This window comes from Diceros bicornis, chromosome 11, assembly GCF_020826845.1.
Source record: "Diceros bicornis minor isolate mBicDic1 chromosome 11, mDicBic1.mat.cur, whole genome shotgun sequence".
NCBI lineage: Eukaryota > Metazoa > Chordata > Mammalia > Perissodactyla > Rhinocerotidae > Diceros > Diceros bicornis.
This window is the reverse complement of record NC_080750.1, coordinates 42,747,710-42,765,057: the sequence shown is the minus strand read 5'-3', so window position 1 is coordinate 42,765,057 and position 17,348 is coordinate 42,747,710.

Below are 17,348 nucleotides of genomic sequence, written 5' to 3'. Positions count from 1 at the left end.
TCAAGAACCAGTCATGTTCTGCCTTTTGTGAATGGCTCCCCATCCCAGACACTACCTCCTCCCTACACTTTTAAGTGGAGGCTGTTTGTTCTTGAACTTTGCACTTAACCACAGGGGCTGGCTGAGCTTGTCCAGCAGAATCAGCAGGAGAGTGGCGTGGGTAAGAATATGGACTTTGGAGCCTAACTGCCTAGATTGGAGTCATGGCTATGTACCTTGAGCATGTTATGAAATGTCTCAGAGCCTCAGTTTCCTCATTTGTAAAATGGGGGATAATAACATTACTTACCTCATAGGTGAGAATACAGTGAGTTTGGTATATGTAAAGCGCTGAAAACAACCTAGCCTCAGTAAGTGCTACATAACTGTTAACACTTGCCATTCAGTATTCCTCCAATCTCCTGTAAAAATCCTTCTTCCTTTGAAGACTATGCCTCTCATATTCACTATCCTCCATCCCTTCTTGTTCTCATCATTCCCTGTTATGTATCAGAGATTTTGGAACATGGCTTAGGATTTTTCTCTCCACCCAAATCTGCCATAACCCTGTTCTCTTCCGTGTTCATGTGCACCACCCTTCCAACCCCCAGTACCTTGGCTTCTTCAACACAAATGACCTTCATCTCCACACAGATATCAACAACTCATCCCTTCTCCCTTATTATTACCTGGAGCTATGCTACCTGTAAAATCTTAAACCACATTGTTCAACTTGCTTACCACAAGCCCCTGTTATCCTCATTGCTCCAACTATACCTGCTTATCCACCAGACTGTGACCAAAGTCCTATTCCTTTCACTCCATGTATTAGACTTTCTTCTGGTTTTGCTTCCCTCTCCATCTTGCTTTGGTTTAGCACTTCAACCTGTCTCTTTAAACATCTCCAACTTCTTACTCATCTTGCTCCATTTTCCTTCTGCAATACTTATCCAAATGTGGATCAATCTAGCCTTCTTTGCTCCTAAAATCACACTAAGTCAATCACTCAACCATGTGCACTGGAGCCATTAACTCATGGTCTCTATCATCAGCTGAGCCCTCAGCACAGTCTGGCAGCCTCTTCTATGCTCCTCGCCAGCTCTGCGTTTCTTTGCAAACTTCCTACCCGCTATTCTGTCATCTCTCATATCTGTCACCAAGTTCTATCTAAACCACTTCCTAAAAATCTCTTGAATCGAAAAGCCCCTCTTCATTTCTTCTCTGCTTCTCCTCATCTCTAACCATCTCCTTTCCCTCCTCCAAAATATTCTCCTCTCTGCTGCCAAAGTGATCTTCCTAAAGTTCAAGTACCATCATGTTCCATACATACTTAATATCCTTCAGCAACTCCGTACTGCTTTCTGACATAGGTCTCACACCATAGCTTTGGCCCCAAGGCCCTTTGTGCCTCTCTAGACTCCTTTTTAGATTTGTCCAGCCTGCACCCTATATGCTCAATAATTTGTACTTCCTTGATTGGGCCATATTCTCTCATACCCCCCTGCATCTCCTATGCTACCTTCTTTGCAGGGAATGCTTTTTTTTTTTTTCTTTTTCTACCTGTATAACTCCTACCGGTCTTTTACAGTTCAGTTCAAGGGTCACTTCTTGTCAGCTCCAGTGTAGAGACTCTCCTGGTCCTTCATCTTCCTGACCAGGCTGGTTGAGTGTCTCTTTTTGTTCTTCTATGTGAGTATATCTCTATTCAAGTATTTACCATTGCTCCCCAGCAACAGGCAACCAGTAAATGGTTAGCGAATTAATTAATAAGTGGAGACATCTCATGTCCATAAAATAATGATAAAAACTATAATAATATCTCATTTTATATGTCCATTTAGAATAAAGATATTTAAAACTGAGGTGGAATTAGTTTTGACAGGGTCAGTATTACAGAGTGATTGACACTCCAGTTAGTCTGTTGGCAGCCCAAGCTCTCAAGGAACTGGCTGAGCAAAACCAAGAACTTGATTGATAGTTACCACTTACTGAGCAACCCTAGGAGCCCAACAGTACACGAGGCACCTAAGATTGTCTTCTGGTGTCCCTGCTGGCAGCAAGATGGCTTCAGCAGCTCTAGGCATCACACCCCCATACATCAACACTTAAGAGTCAGAGAAAGGTCTGTTTCTCCCTTGTGTTTCTTTGTTAAAGAGATCACAAAAATCCTTTCCCATAACCCTCACCCTGCCCCCCACCATCAGAATATTTCCCTCCAATCTCACTGGACAAGCCAGGTTATATTCCACTCCCCTAAACTGGTCACCAGCATGGGGAATAGGGACATTATTTTGACTTACACCCATCAGGATTTACCTGAGTCATCTGAGAGAATAGGACACCAAAACAAAATTAGGGGTCTAATTAAGGACAATGAGGGAAATGCCTTCGGGTAGGCAATTAGCAGTCTTTCCTAAAATGACTGTCACTGTCAAACAAATGTCGGATTTGGAGTCTGGCACATTCTAGTTTGATTCCCATCTCTGCTATTTCCTAGCTGTGTGTGTGACCTTGGGCAACACCCTTGTCCTTTCTGAGAATCAATTTCCTCATCTATAAAATGAGGATACCAAAACCCAACTTTTAGCATTATTGTGAAGATTAAATAAAATAACCTACATAACCTTGCCTACTCACAATGGATATTCATTCATTCATTTAAAAATATTTTTTTGACACCTACTATGTGCCAGGCATTGTGCTGGGGATATAGTGCTAAATAAGATAGATATGATCCCTCTTTTCATGTAATTTATTAGCGTTAAATGTTGGCTTTAAAAATTTCCCTAATTTTGCTTACTGAAAAATTCAGAAGCACTTTGATTACTCTGACAATCACTTTTTAAAGAAACTCAATGTTTTCAGGAGTACTTATGGCTTCTGAAGTTTTATGTTTAATGTGTGAAAGTTTAGAAACATTTATTTTTTTCCTTTTGGTTTATTCTGTTTAATTTAAATTATTATTAGAGACATTTATATTCATATGAGTATATTGTCACTGTGAATGCTATCCTGATTCCTAGACCAAAATTGATTGGCAAAGTGTAGTATCTTTAAAAGTGAACATCCGAGACAATATCCAATATAATCTGTAACCCTGAGAAAAACATCCAGATGCAATAATGTGCAGTCTACCCATCTGAGTAGTTATATACTGGGTCTAAAGTCAAGACAGATTCAGTCCATGGGGAGGGTTAATCTTCACTTAATAGGAACAATAAGGTAATTAGGGAGACCCATTCCCCAACCATGACCATTAACAGTTTTTCTCTCTTTAACCAAATAAACAATATAGTTACAGAGTCTTGTCAAGACTAACCTCTCCAAAAAAATACCTATATCACAGGTGCTTGAAAGTATAATTAAGATACCATTGTAGCAGATTAAGGAGTCTCTCTTATCTTAACATTTTTTGGGATACAGGAAGAAAAATGGTTTTAGAACACAAGATCTAGAGATATAATACAAAAAAACAGACAATAAACATTAGGTTTTCAAATCTGGGGGCCCAGAAAAGAGGAAGGTGGGCTTTCCACAGACCTCTGCTCACTTCTCATGCCCATCCCATCTCTGTCTTATTTTCTTATTGACCATATACACCAACCTATTTCTTGTTTGCATTTTCCTTTGATTTTACCAAGGAACACTGAGATTTCTTCATCAGAAAGTGTCTTTATAGACACAAAAACCAAGCATTAGTGGGTCATTAAAAGTTGAAGTTGTTTTTCTAGAACTATCCATGGATTTTCACCAGGACACTCCTTCACCCAGTCTCCCTTATGACCAAGTGAGTACCTAAAAGAAGTCTGGGTGGAGCTAGGACATAGTTTCTAGACATGGGCAGAGATTAGATTAATGGCATTTGATGTGGTCTAACATTTAAGTTTAACCTTAATCACAAAGATAAGGGTCAGAACGAAATCTACTTACCTCATGTGGGCAGACAACAATGTATAAGAAAAACCCACAAAAGTTGTAAACAGGAGCTCAGACACAGAAGGCATTGAATATTTGTGGATTGAATTAAGCAAGAGTTGAAACTGGAGACAAAGTAGTTTATTAAATTTTATGGTGTGTAAGAATAAGCTTATGGGATCAAATATCTTGGGATCCTTAGACATTTTTAAACCTTTTTATAGTGAAATATAATACTTATAGAGAAAAGTTCAAGAAGCAAACATGTACAGCTTGATGATTTAACACAAAACAACACCCATGTAATTATCACCAGTCAAGAAATAGATTGCTGCCTAAACCCGAAAAGATTCCCTCCTGCCTCTCCCAATCGCTACCACCCCCCACAAAGGTAATCATTATCCTGACTTTTATGAAAATCATTTCTTTGGTTTTCTTTATGGTTCTTCCACCTAAGCATGCATCCCCAAACACTTGTTTATTTTTGCCTGCTTTTTGAACTTTATATAAATGGAATTACAGTACATATTCTTTTGTTCCTGACTTATTTCATTCAACATTATGTTTGTGAGATTCATACATATTATTGAATGTACTTGTAATTTGTTCAGCTAAATACAGTAAATAGTAAATAGCAAATTTTCATTACTGTATAGTATTCCGTTGAAATAATATTGCACAACTTATATATCCATTCTATTCTTAGATGTTTTAAAAAGCCAAAAATTTTTAATCTCTTTTTCTACCTACATAGACTCTCATTAGGGTGAAAATATGAATTATCTTTTTAATTTACTAAATTGATTAAGGGAAAGAAACAAAAAATGTTTCTTAAATTTAGCATGCTGCAGAAAAGGAGTGACTGGAGAGAGCTGGTTCTGATTTTGCTGGCAGAGAGGGAAGGTGGAGGAAGAACTGAGGAGGTTTCTTCCCCAATATTTTCCCATTGGAGAAACACTTGAAGCATGCTCCAAACCAAATAGCTCTGTCTTCTGTCGCTGAAGGAGGAGTAAGGAAATCACGGCTATGCAGGCAGAGTGAGTGCGCTTGGTGTGAAAGAGAAAAAGAGCATGTGCATGCATACAGGCACCAAAGACTTCAGTTCTAGTTGTTATTCTATTAATTCTTGATATCAGTTTGGATATATTTGCTGTATTTTGGTCATAACACCAAAAATGTTCTTTTAAGCACAGACTTTATTTCATTACCAAAAAGGTTGCTGCTTTGCATTGAACTGGGCTATTGTTCAGCGAACACTCGGCTCACTCTACTTCTCCCTTGGAACAAAGTATATTTTCTTCCCTTTGGGCTTGGCTGTGTGACATGCTTTGGTCACTGGAAAATCAGCAGGTGTGGTAGAAGCAGCAGCTCTAAATCTGCTGGAGTGGTGGACTCATGCTCCTGTGCTCCAGTGATCAGCCAGGAGAAGAGAAGGCCCTGGTTGGTCTCTGCCTTAGGCCCTAGAATGAAAAATGTGGAACAGACTTGAACCCATCCCGAAGCCCAGCCAACACACAACTTGGAGTAGAGCTGCCCACCCTAGCTGAGCCTATGTGCAGCCCAGCTGAAGTGGACCATGAGTGTGAGGATAAGTGCTTGTTATTGTGAGCCATTGAATGTGGAGTATTTTACCATTACAGCAGCAAACACTGTTTTATAGCTATAGTCAGAGGTATAAAGGTCAGGACGTTATCACCCCTCAATAGTAATGGACTTGGCTTTATTTACCTTACTCCACATTTGCTCTATGGAACCAGGGATTCAGATTTCAAGATTTTTTTAGTGTAAATTCTAAATGCCCAGGAGACCCCTAATCAGACCCCTCTGGAATTTCAAGAAAGGGGCAGATAGGAGATGGAGATATCCTTGGGGTTAGTGGAGAGGAGCTAGGATCAGTTAGGGACTTCTTTGGCCATAGCTACCCTTGGGAAAATGGTAGAAGAGACCACACTTGCATTCAGGTTAGCAGGTATTCTATTCTGGGTTTATTCAGAAATGTGGGAGATGCCCTACTTTGAGGGGAGGTAGACAAAGAGTTAGCGCATAGGTAAGTTATGTTTTTTAACAGCTAACTGTTGAGGTCAACACAGCTATAACCTAGGAAAAGTGCAACTTTAGAGGTAAAAACTGCATCTATGTCAAGAAATGATAAATTTCATACCCTGTTGGTGAGAGGGTAAATTTCCCTAAACAGTTTGGAGAACTTGGGAGTAATTGGGAATTACTTTGAAGAACAAATATATATTCAGTAAAGTTGAAGAAGCTGAAATCTTAGGACCCAGTAATTTGGTGCTGGGAATTTACCATAGATCAATGGGTCTCAACAGGATTGGTGCCACACCTGAGGGGGCATTTTTGTTTATAATAGTGATGGGGGTTTCCCGCCATGTAGTGGGTAAGGGACAGGTATCATATATGTCCCGCAATTTGAAAGATGGTCCTATTCAAAAAAGAATTGTCCTGGGTCCTCTATGACTTTTAGAAGGTCTAGTAGAACATTTATACAGGTGACAAAACTGTTTATAATCATCTATGAGTACAACATAACTCTGTTTTGGATATAAATACCAAGTATCTTTGTAAGATTTTATTACGTATAAATTTTTCAGGGAACGCAACTACTGCAAAAGGGGAGAATGTATATTGTCTTGTTCAGAAACTTACCAAGAGTGTTCACATCACCAATGGCAACACCACTTTTGATGTTTGTTTCCAACATCACAAACTTCTAAGAGTCTGCATTTGTAGACAACTTGATTTTGTCTCCTCATGTACTGTAGTCTATTGGTGGCCATTGACATATTGAAATACCTATTATTTTATTAAATTTAGTTTTCTTACATTTCTACTTTATAGCACAGTAAATACATTACATTTGATTTTTTTAAATGTGTGTAGGTGAGTTTAATTATGAATTTCACTTCAAGATAGTAAATGGGGTGATACGAAATATATTTGTTATAAAAAGAGTACATTGGGTCTGACAGTATTGAGAATTACTGCCCTGGATGCACCCAAAGAGACAAATACAGTGTAGAACTGTGCTCTCCAATACAGTAGTCACTAACCACATTAATTAAAATTAAATAAAATTAAAAATTAAGTCCCTCAGTCACACTGGCCACATTCCAAGTGCTCAATAGCCATATACTGCTAGTGGCTAGAGTACTGTAAAGTTCACATATAAGGCATTTCCATCACTGCAGAAAGTTCTACTGGACAGCATTTGGTCTAAAATGTTAAGGCAACAATATTTATAATACCGAAAAACTAGAAGCAACCTATCTATCCATTAACGGAGGAATGGATAAATAAGTGGAATGCTACAGAGCAGTTAAAGTGCATGGTTACAGGTATCAACACAGATGAATCTCACAAAATAAAGTGAGTTAGAAAAGCAAAAGACCTGCATTTTGACACCATTTACACATATAAATTAATACTATGTGTGGTTTAGAGATCCCATATGTAGCAAAAGTATTTTAAAAGTGCATGGCAATGATAAACATCAAATTCAGGATAGTAGTTACCTCTAGCAGCAGGGAGGAGATGCAACTGGAGAAGAGTGAAATGGGGGCTTACCTGCACTGGTAATGTTTTATTTCTTCAGGTATAAGATGGGCATACAAGAATTCATTATACTTTGTATGTTTATGGTATAAAGAATATACATTATTTTTATGTCTTTTTTGATATATTAAATATTGCAAAATAAAATTTTAAATGGAGGGAGTTCCATGAGCTTCTAAGGGCATGGGGCCATGTTTTGCTCATCTCTCTATGCTTGGTGCCAAGCAAAGTTCCTGCCACAGAGGAGATGCTCAATTAATGTTTGTTGAATAGTCAACCAAACATACAAAACAAAAGCTCATATGATATTACAGTGTTGACTCTTAAGAAATAAAATGCTTCCATCCTGCCGCATCAGGGTATCCAGTAAGAAACATTTTTTTAATTGCGTGTTCATTTTACAAATATCTATTACAGGCACACTATAAGGCAGGTCCTCCTCTAATGTTAAGGGTACAACAGTGAACATAAGGAGATTTCCTACCCTCAAGGGGTTTATATTTCAGTGTGGAGGGGGCAGAGGGCAGAAGAGTATCAATAATAAAAAATATAAATAAGTAAAATAGATAAGTTGATCAGATGGGGATAAAGTGCCCTCAAGAAAAATAAAGCAGGGAAGGGGAAGTGTCAGAAGACTTTAGGCAATATTAAACAGGTGGTCAGGTTGTTCCCTTTGAGAAAGTGACCTTTGGGCTAAGACCTGAAGTGCAGGAGGGAGCCATAAGCATTTGAGTCAGAGGGAGGAGAAAGTGCAAAGATCCTCAGGCAGCCTGGAAAGGAGGCAAGCATGGCTGGAGCAGAGAAAGTACCTGGGAGAGGGTCAGGAGAGGAGATCAGAGATAGGGCAGAGCCTGCCAGACCATTTTAAGGATTTTAGCTTCTACTCTAGGTGAGATTAAGGATTTGGAACAAAGGAGTGACATCATCTGGTTTACATGTGTAAAAGATCACTCTCTTTTGACAATAGATGATAGTGGGAAGTAGAAACAAGGAGATCAGCTAGGAGATTATTGCAATAATTGAGGCCAGAGATGATGGTCACTGGAACCAGGGTGGCAACAATGGAGGTGATAAGAAGTGGTTGGACTTTTGACATATTTTGAAGACAAAGGTACACAGCTATTGCTGATAGATTGTATATGAGGCATGAGAAAAGAAGCAGTCAAGAATGACATGAAAATTTTTGGCTTGAAGTTGCCATTTACTAAGAAGAGGGGGAGCTGGTTGGATGGGGTGGTTTGGAACACGTTAAGCTTGAGATGTTTGCTAGGCATCCAAATGGGAGTTGTTAAGTAGACAGTTGGTATATAAGCTTGAGGGTCAAGGGAGACAAAGAAGCTGGAGAAGTAAATTTGAGAGCCATTAGCATATAGGTGGTATTTAAAGGTAAAAGAGAGGATGAGATCACGAGGGTAGTAAGTGTAGCTAGAATGGAAGAGAGGTCCAAGGACCATGTCTTGAAGCATTGCAATGTTTAGAAGTCAGGGAGGAAGAGGAGGGTCCAGCAAAAGAGATGGAGGAATATCAGGCAATGAGGTAGGAGACATCCTGGAAAAGGTAGTATCTTGGAAGCCAAGTGAAGAAAGTGTTTAAAGGAGGAGAAGAGTGACCAATAGTGTCAAATTATGCTCAGGGTCCACGTAAGATGATGACAATAATAGACCTTTGTATTAAACAAAATAAAGTTTATGGGAGACCTTGACAAGGGCAGTCCTGGAGGAGGAGTAGGGGGTGAAACTCTTATAGAGGGTTCAGGAGAGAGTGGAGAGAAAGAATAAACAGGATAGACAACTCTTTTGAGGCTCTTTTTCTGCCTTATCTGACTTCAGACAGAAAGAGAATCCACGCATTCTTGATTAAACTGACACAAATACATACTGGAATCCAGTAATCTAAACATATCTTATTTTATCTCATCTCAAAAGAATAGAACACAAAGCAGCTAGAAAATTCCACCAAAGTACAACAATTTACCTCATTTTCTACAAACAGAAAGAACTACCAAGAGACACTGAACTAGGGATTCTAGTAGGAGAAGGACTAGCCTAAACGAGGTGGCCACCTTCCTCTAATATTGTTATGTGAAGCCAAATAAGTCCCCTTTATTTGTCAATAAATCAAATTTCCCCTATTGTAAATTAGTGGTTGGAAAAATAGGTTAACTCAGCCTTATTATGCTATTCCCTAGAAAGCCGTTTATCTCATGAGAACTTTAACCCCCGAGACCAACTCACCTGTCTGATTCATCCAGGATCAACGCAGGTGATTCTCAGATAAGGCCAGCTTACTGTTCAAGAACTATGGCAGGGCTCCTGTGAGCCTCAGGAAAGTTAATGAGCAAGATGGGCCAGGAGAACAGGCCTCTGATTCTAGACCTGCCCTGCTCTCACCCTATCCAGAAAACTATGCTGAGGGGAACAATATGTAAAAGACTGAGTTTAGGACATCATCAGTAACCTTACACTTTTGGATGACCTCCAACCACTGCCATCACACCAGGTGCTCAAGAGAAAAAAAATAATTAAAACAATTTCCTTCTTACAATATAAGGGTTTGCTAAATTATTATAATAGAACCAAAGTGTGGTCCATTATAACAAAGGATTAATTTTCTAATATAGGGTGCTTTACCTCTTCAGAAAATACAAGTTAAGACAAATATCCAGAATTTGTAAGTAGGAATCAGTAAATGGAGGAATAATTTGCCAATTAAAACTTCTTATGGAATAGAGTCAAGTTACTATTACAACTGCGAAGGCTGAAAGTGATAAGGCGGCAAACAATTTTTATCACATTTATTGAATCAAATTGTATTTATTTGATACATTCTTCTAATTTAAATATTCAATTTGCAGAATTAACTATTTTAATGGCCAACAGAAACCTTAAAATTTACGGCGGAAAATCCTTTTATGGTTGTGTTTTTTTGATGGAGACATCTTCCATCAAAAAAAATGTTTGAGTTTCAAACATTTTGTTCAAAATCCATTTTGTTCCAAAACCCAAAATGTAATCAGAAATTTTTAGCCTTCTTCTTAAATAGAACATTTTTAACTTGAGCTATAGAGTATAAAAAAATGGACTAACTTTTCTTTCTCTCTGCCCATACACACTATCTAGCGGATTTGTAACTGAATCAAAAACAGGAATGAGAAAAGGCCTATATGATCTAATGACTCAAGTTATAGACACTGGATAAAAAATAATGCCTTATAAAAATATGGCAAGGAGAGTATTATAAGAAAACAATCAGAGTTTGGCATATTAGAATATCTTGTCTGTATATTAAGTACATCTTTGAACGTTAGCTGGGTATCCAGGTATCTGACACATTTGTAAAAGGTAAGGAAGAAATCAAAAAACTGTACTGTGGATGGCCCGGCCCAGTGGCATAGTGGTTAAGTTCGCATGCTCCGCTTTGGGGGCCCAGAGTTCGTATGTTCGGATCCTGGGCACAGACCGACGCACCACCTGTTGCACCATGCTGTGGCAGCGTCCCATATAAAGTAGAGGAAGATGGGCATGGATGTTAGCCCAGGGCCAATCTTCCTCAGCAAAAAGAGGAGGATTAGCAATGGATGTTAGCTCAGGGCTAATTTTCTTCAAAAAAAAAAAACTATACTGTGGTGAATAAAGTTAAGTTACTCTGAAGAAAGAAGTTAACTAAACTTTCATTTATAACATAAAATTCTTTCATAAAAGCATGCAATATTGGTGTATTTCACATTATATAAAGAGTACACCAGCATTCAATATTTATGTGTATTTCACTTTATACTATATACACATAGTATTCTGATACTATAAATTATAGGGCCTTAGGAATTAACTAATCCAGTTTTCTCATTTCGCAGATGAGAGAACTGAAGCCCAGAGAAGTTAGGTGATTTGCTGAAGGCCACAGTTATGCAGTGGTAGGATCAGAACTCAGATCTCTTGAATCTCAACAAAACGTTTTTTCTGCTACCCCAGCCTGATAAAGTAAAAAGTGGTGCATGAGACAGACACGAAAATCCAGACAAATAAATACATAATTTCTTCCTTCTATGAGAGAGACTAATAGGGGAATGTAATTTAGATTGGAGAAGTTTTCTCTGTGGAAGTCACTGATGAAAGAAGTGAATAGGTAAAGGAAATAAGCATTTCGGGCAGCAGGAAGAATATAAACAAAGGTGCATAGACTTTCTCCTTCCTGAGGTAAAAAAAGACATGGCATGTTAGAGAAACCGAAAGCAGGGCTGGAGTGTGGGGAACAAGAGAAGTCCTCCAAAGGCTCCCTGGGGAGACAGACAGAGGCTGGCCCAAGAGGGGGCATGTAGTCCTGGGCCGGGTTTTATCCTAAATGAAAGGAATCCACACAAGGATGCTAAGCAGAGGAGACATGTGCCTACTTTTTGACTCTTTAAAAGAAATGTTTTTTCCTTTTGAATGTATAAACTATATACATTACCAAGTTCAATAAAAGGGTATACATTAAAAATCATCTACCTCTCACCCCTGTCCTAAAACTACCCAGCTCTCTGTCCCAGACCGAACACTGTTACTTACTTTTTTTCTACAAAAAGTTGTAATATATGCATTGTTCTGCATTTTGTTTTATTCCCTTAAGTATTTTGCAGCACTTTTCACATCAGCTCATTTAGAGCTGACCAAAAGCTACATAGTATTTTATTGCATGGATATACCATTCTTTATTTTAAATCAGTTCTCCATTGATGGACATTTAGGAGCTATATATATACAAACATATACATACACACACATATATATATGCCACAATGAATATGCATATGCATATATCATTTTGCCTTCTCTAAGATACTTGAAGGATAAATTCCCAGAAATAAACAGGTGAGTCATAAAGGCTCCATATAATTTTGATTTTGCCAAATTGCTCCCCAAAGTAAGAGAATTGCTTCATACTCCTACTAGCAATACATGAGTGCCTATTGTGCTCTATCCCTTGCCAACACAACGTATTATCAAAATTTTTGAGATTTGCCAATCTGATAGATGGAAAATTGCATCTCATTGTAGTTTGTGGTTCTCTTATGATGAGAACAGATCATTTCCACTGCATGTGGAGAATGACATGAAGGGGGCAAGAATGAAGTCAGGGCGACCAGTGAGAAGCTATCACAGTAAGTCACATGAGAAGTGGCTGGGTTATAGTAGTGGAGATGGTGAGAGGGGACAGACGCACAACATTGTGCAGGTAGAACTGACGGGATCTGGCCATGCACTGGAAGTGGAGAAGGAGAGAGGGTAGTGTCAAGGGTGACTCTCAGGTATTTGAATGATGGTGGGGGAGGGATTCTGGAAGTGACGGGAGAGACTGGAAGACCAGAAACTCATTTTAGGATGAACACATGCTGTGTTTGAGCTGCCTGCGAGACAGGCAAGCAGAGATGCCCCGGAGGCATTTGGATGTGCTGCTCTGAGGCTCAGAAGGCAGGTCTAGCCTGGCGAAGTACATTGAGGAAAGTCTGTACATATATCAGGCTTTACCTCGATTAAGTGGGGAACGTTTTAAGATCATTTACACTGAATCTCAATATGACACTAACTGACTGAAACATAAAATCTATAATAATGTGAGTTGCTTAAGGAAACTTGATTCAAGTTCTTCCACAAACGTAGGTGGGACTAAGAATAGGAAGGAGTCATCTTCTGAGAAAAGGAACATATATATTTTGAAAACCTCTTATTAAAAATAAGCCATATCTCCATTTCTATGTTTTTCAATCTTTCTGTTTTTAATAAATCTTTTTTAAAAAAATAAAAGGACTTGCTGAAGCACATTTGGAAAACACAGAAAAGTATAAAAAAAAATATAATCCCATTAATCAGAGGTAATTACTGCTAACATTTTAGTGTTCCCTTTCTCACATATATAGGTCTGTATCATAGATTTAGTTATACAGGTAACTCTTATGGCACAGTCTTTGATTTAACATTATAATGTGAATATTTACATCCCAGTATTCTTTAAAATATTATTTTAAACTGTAACATGATAGTCCCCCATATAAAGGGACCTTTAATTATTTAAACACTATCATTGTATATTGGGATTAAAGACAATTTTTTTCCTGGATTGTACGGAAGAGAGGTCCTTTTCATTTTCATTTCTTTGTTTTGTAATGAGCTTTCACATTTTAACATGCTTACTTGCATTATTATTATGTATTAATGTGTTTTTAATAATAATAATGTATTATTATTATTATGTATTAATGTTTTTCTCATTTTATTCATAGTTTTTGAAATCAGTGGTTAATGTTGTGAGAGAATATCTGCTCAATAATAGCTTGTTTTCTCTTAAAAGAACAGCAAGTTTTACATGGGTCATCATTATATTTGCTGTTGACTCACTTTCATTAACTATTTACTCTAACTTTGAACTTTTATTTTGTGAAGATTAGCACCAAAATACCAAAAAGCATATTGCTATTTGCCTCCAATCAACCTATGCAGCAATGAAGCTCTATTATCTGTTAACTTTTATTCTCTTATCAATACCACCTAATGCTAATATCTCTCTGTCCCAGAATAAATCAGCCCATTCTAAATACACCAATCTAATTAGGACAACTTTATTTTCTGATCTTTCCATCCCCATTCTAATATTCTTGAGCAGAAATTTAAAAAGAGATAACCTCATACATATAAGGCTATGACTGAAGCACTGTTTATAGGACCAAGGACTGGAAACAAATGTCCATCATAAGGGACTGTAACAACCATAGGACAGAATATAACATGGCTGTTAAAAGGAATTGAGGAAATTAGGAGGAATGAAACTATAATCTATTAGGTTAAAAAAGCAAGGTTTAGAATAATGTGATTTGCATGCTGTCTGTGTAAAAAATGGAGGTGTTATATATAATACTACTATTTGTGTTTTTACAAAAAAGGAGTTGTATATAAATGCTTGTCCATACATAGAGCATAGGATTTATAAGAATGTGTTGACCTTCTGGAGGGCAATCCGGGACTGGGAGTTGGGGTGGGAAGCTGATTTAATTCTCGTTCAATTTTCCGTTGAATTGTTTGAATTCCGTACCACGTGCATGTACTATCTTTTTAAAAATTAAACAGTAAACATAGAAATAAAATTATTCATCTCAACCTATGCCAACCACGCCTTCTTCCTCTTCTTTCGCTCTCCTGCCTGCTGAAGACTGTCCCAGCCTTCTCTCTGCCCCTTAGATATGCTCTCACACCCTGATTACATGGCCCTGGTCAGCCTCCACTTTTCTGAATTAATTCTTCACTAATTGATGCTAATGCCTTTTAGAAATGTTACAAGCCTCATGGGAAAGCTTCTGCTTGAACCCTGTGCTGCTGATAATCTTAATCTATTCTGTCCACTAACAAACTACATCATTCTGACTTTTGTTTATCACTCCTGCTTCCTATTCCTTCTACTCTGTCATCTCAAGTTCTCCTTGCCTACAGAAAATTCCAAGTAGCTATTATATAATGTTTAGGAAAAACAGTAGCTTGAATGAGATTTTAAAAAATAAAGTCGAGACAATTTTAAGGAGTAGAGGCTAGATGGTGGATGTGCCTTTTGGAATACTATGAGACCAGAGTATAGGAATGATCTGTCCACCATGTACCATTGACCCCTGAGAGTTCTCCCTGCCCTAACATGTTCTGTTGTAGAAAAGGAGGTAGCAAAAATAAATTTTAGTGATGAATTTTCTACATCCTATTACCATAGACATCTCATTACATAAAGTTAATTTGGAGCAGTATCTGTCCGATTATCAAACTACAGGAATCTGAACCCTAGGTTTGTGCACAAAGGAGTAATTTACATTCACAATATTAACCTCCAATCTTGGTTCTGTTGAGTTCAACTTCATGTTTTTAATTATTCTATTTCCTCTAACTCCAGAAGATAAAACTTTTGTGGGGTGGTATTTCTCTCAAACCAAACGGGGAGAATGTAGCAAACTGTTAAACCAAGGACCTTTCTTAACGTGTTTTCCAACACACTTATGAGATCAGTCATAATATTTATATATACTCAAGCACTTTGAAATCTCAAGCTGTTTTAACCAGCTGTCACTTTGGTGTCAAACTCCGGTCATTTTAATGTGAAACAAAGGTCAACAGAGGGTTTGTCTTATTCTTTTCCTATTAGTGAAAACTATATAGTTACTGAACTCTGCTTAAACTCCTAACAGTACGTCCTTATTGCATGCTCCTGTTATCTAGGTCACATGGGATTTTATGATTGTTCACAAACAAAATACACAGAAATGAAGAAAAGTAAAAATGTCAAATTAATATTTAAAGTATTATCAACAACCAAAAATATAGACAACCCAGTATGACCTATGCGACTTTGGCATTATTATTAGGGAACATTTATATCTAAGACTGATATCCAGTATGAACATAATGCCAATTCAATTTTTCTGTAACTAAAATAAGATGGCATAGTCATTTTTTCATTGGTCATTCTAGAAACTACACTGTAAAGATCATTCCAAATTTTGCTAAATTGTTGGCCTTTAAAAAATATATTATTTATTTCTAAAGCTTATTCACTCAGTTTATTGTTTAACCTCAAAACAGTACATATATATATATATATATACACACACACATATGTATACATATGTGTGTGTGTGTATATATATATGCCAATATGTCTTTCTGGCTTTTTTTCTATACTTTGACTCTCATCTTAAAAATTTTTGCTAATCTGCATCAGGATAATGAATTCTATGGAATTATTTTATTACAAGAATTAGCCATCATTTTAAAGAGTAAGGTCTTAGAATTAATTATGCATTCAAATCACGGCAAATGAGGAAAAGTATTTGAAGATATCCATTTGGTTCCCTCTAAGTGAGGCTTAGCTCTTCCGAGTGATACATTCTCCCAGATAGTATTTTGCTGTCATTTGCACCTAGTTCATTCATCCATTCCTTGAACATAAATGTACTGAGCATTTCTGACAAGCCAGGCACTACTCTTGGTGCTGGAGAGTTGTTAGTGAATGGTAACAATAACTTGTCCTCCAAGAGCTTACATTTTAGAAGGAAGGGAGAGATAGTAAAGACATGACAAAGAAATAACATAATTGCAGGCAGTGGTAAGTTTTACGGTAAAAAGGAGTAGAGTAACAGGCTATAGAGTGACTAGGAGAGGTGCTACTTCAGTTGTGGTGATAAAGACAGGCCTCTCTGAGCTGATACCTAACTCATGAGAAGATGTCAGGATAGAGCTTTCCAGAAAGATGTCAGGATAGAGCAGGAAGAACAAGAGTTCTGGGCTTGGCATGTTCAAGGAGCAGAAAGAAGGCAGTAAAGAGTGGTGAGAGGTAGACGGTGAGGTTAGTGAGGTGGGCAGGGTCCCACAGGTGAGGCCATGTGGCCGTGGAAGGAGTCTGTATTCTGCTTTAATGGCAGAAGGAAACCACCATGTGAAGATCTCCTGGAGGCTATGTAGGGACAAGATGCGAGCTGTTGCAAAGATAGTGACTCTAGGAAGTTAGAAGCCTTTCACAACAATCCAGGCAAGAGAGCCCAGCGATTTAGATCAGAGTTTAGCACAGGATTTGGTAAGAAGTGGTTAGTGATGGGGATCTTCTGGAAACTTAAGAGGATTCATATTTCCCATACTTAAGCACTTTTCATTTCAAAGAAAACTCATAATAGCTAACAAAAAGCACCAAAAAGTTTTTTTCCTAAATGTGAATAATCCTATTTCTCTAAAAGCACGATACTTGCTGACATCATTTAATCACAGAATATTAGAATTGGAAGAGATCACAGAGTAACAGAATCTAATTATCTGTTTTTGCTCCAGGTTGGAATCGGGGAAAGCACGTAATGTTGGGAACATCAAAAGTGGCCGTTCATG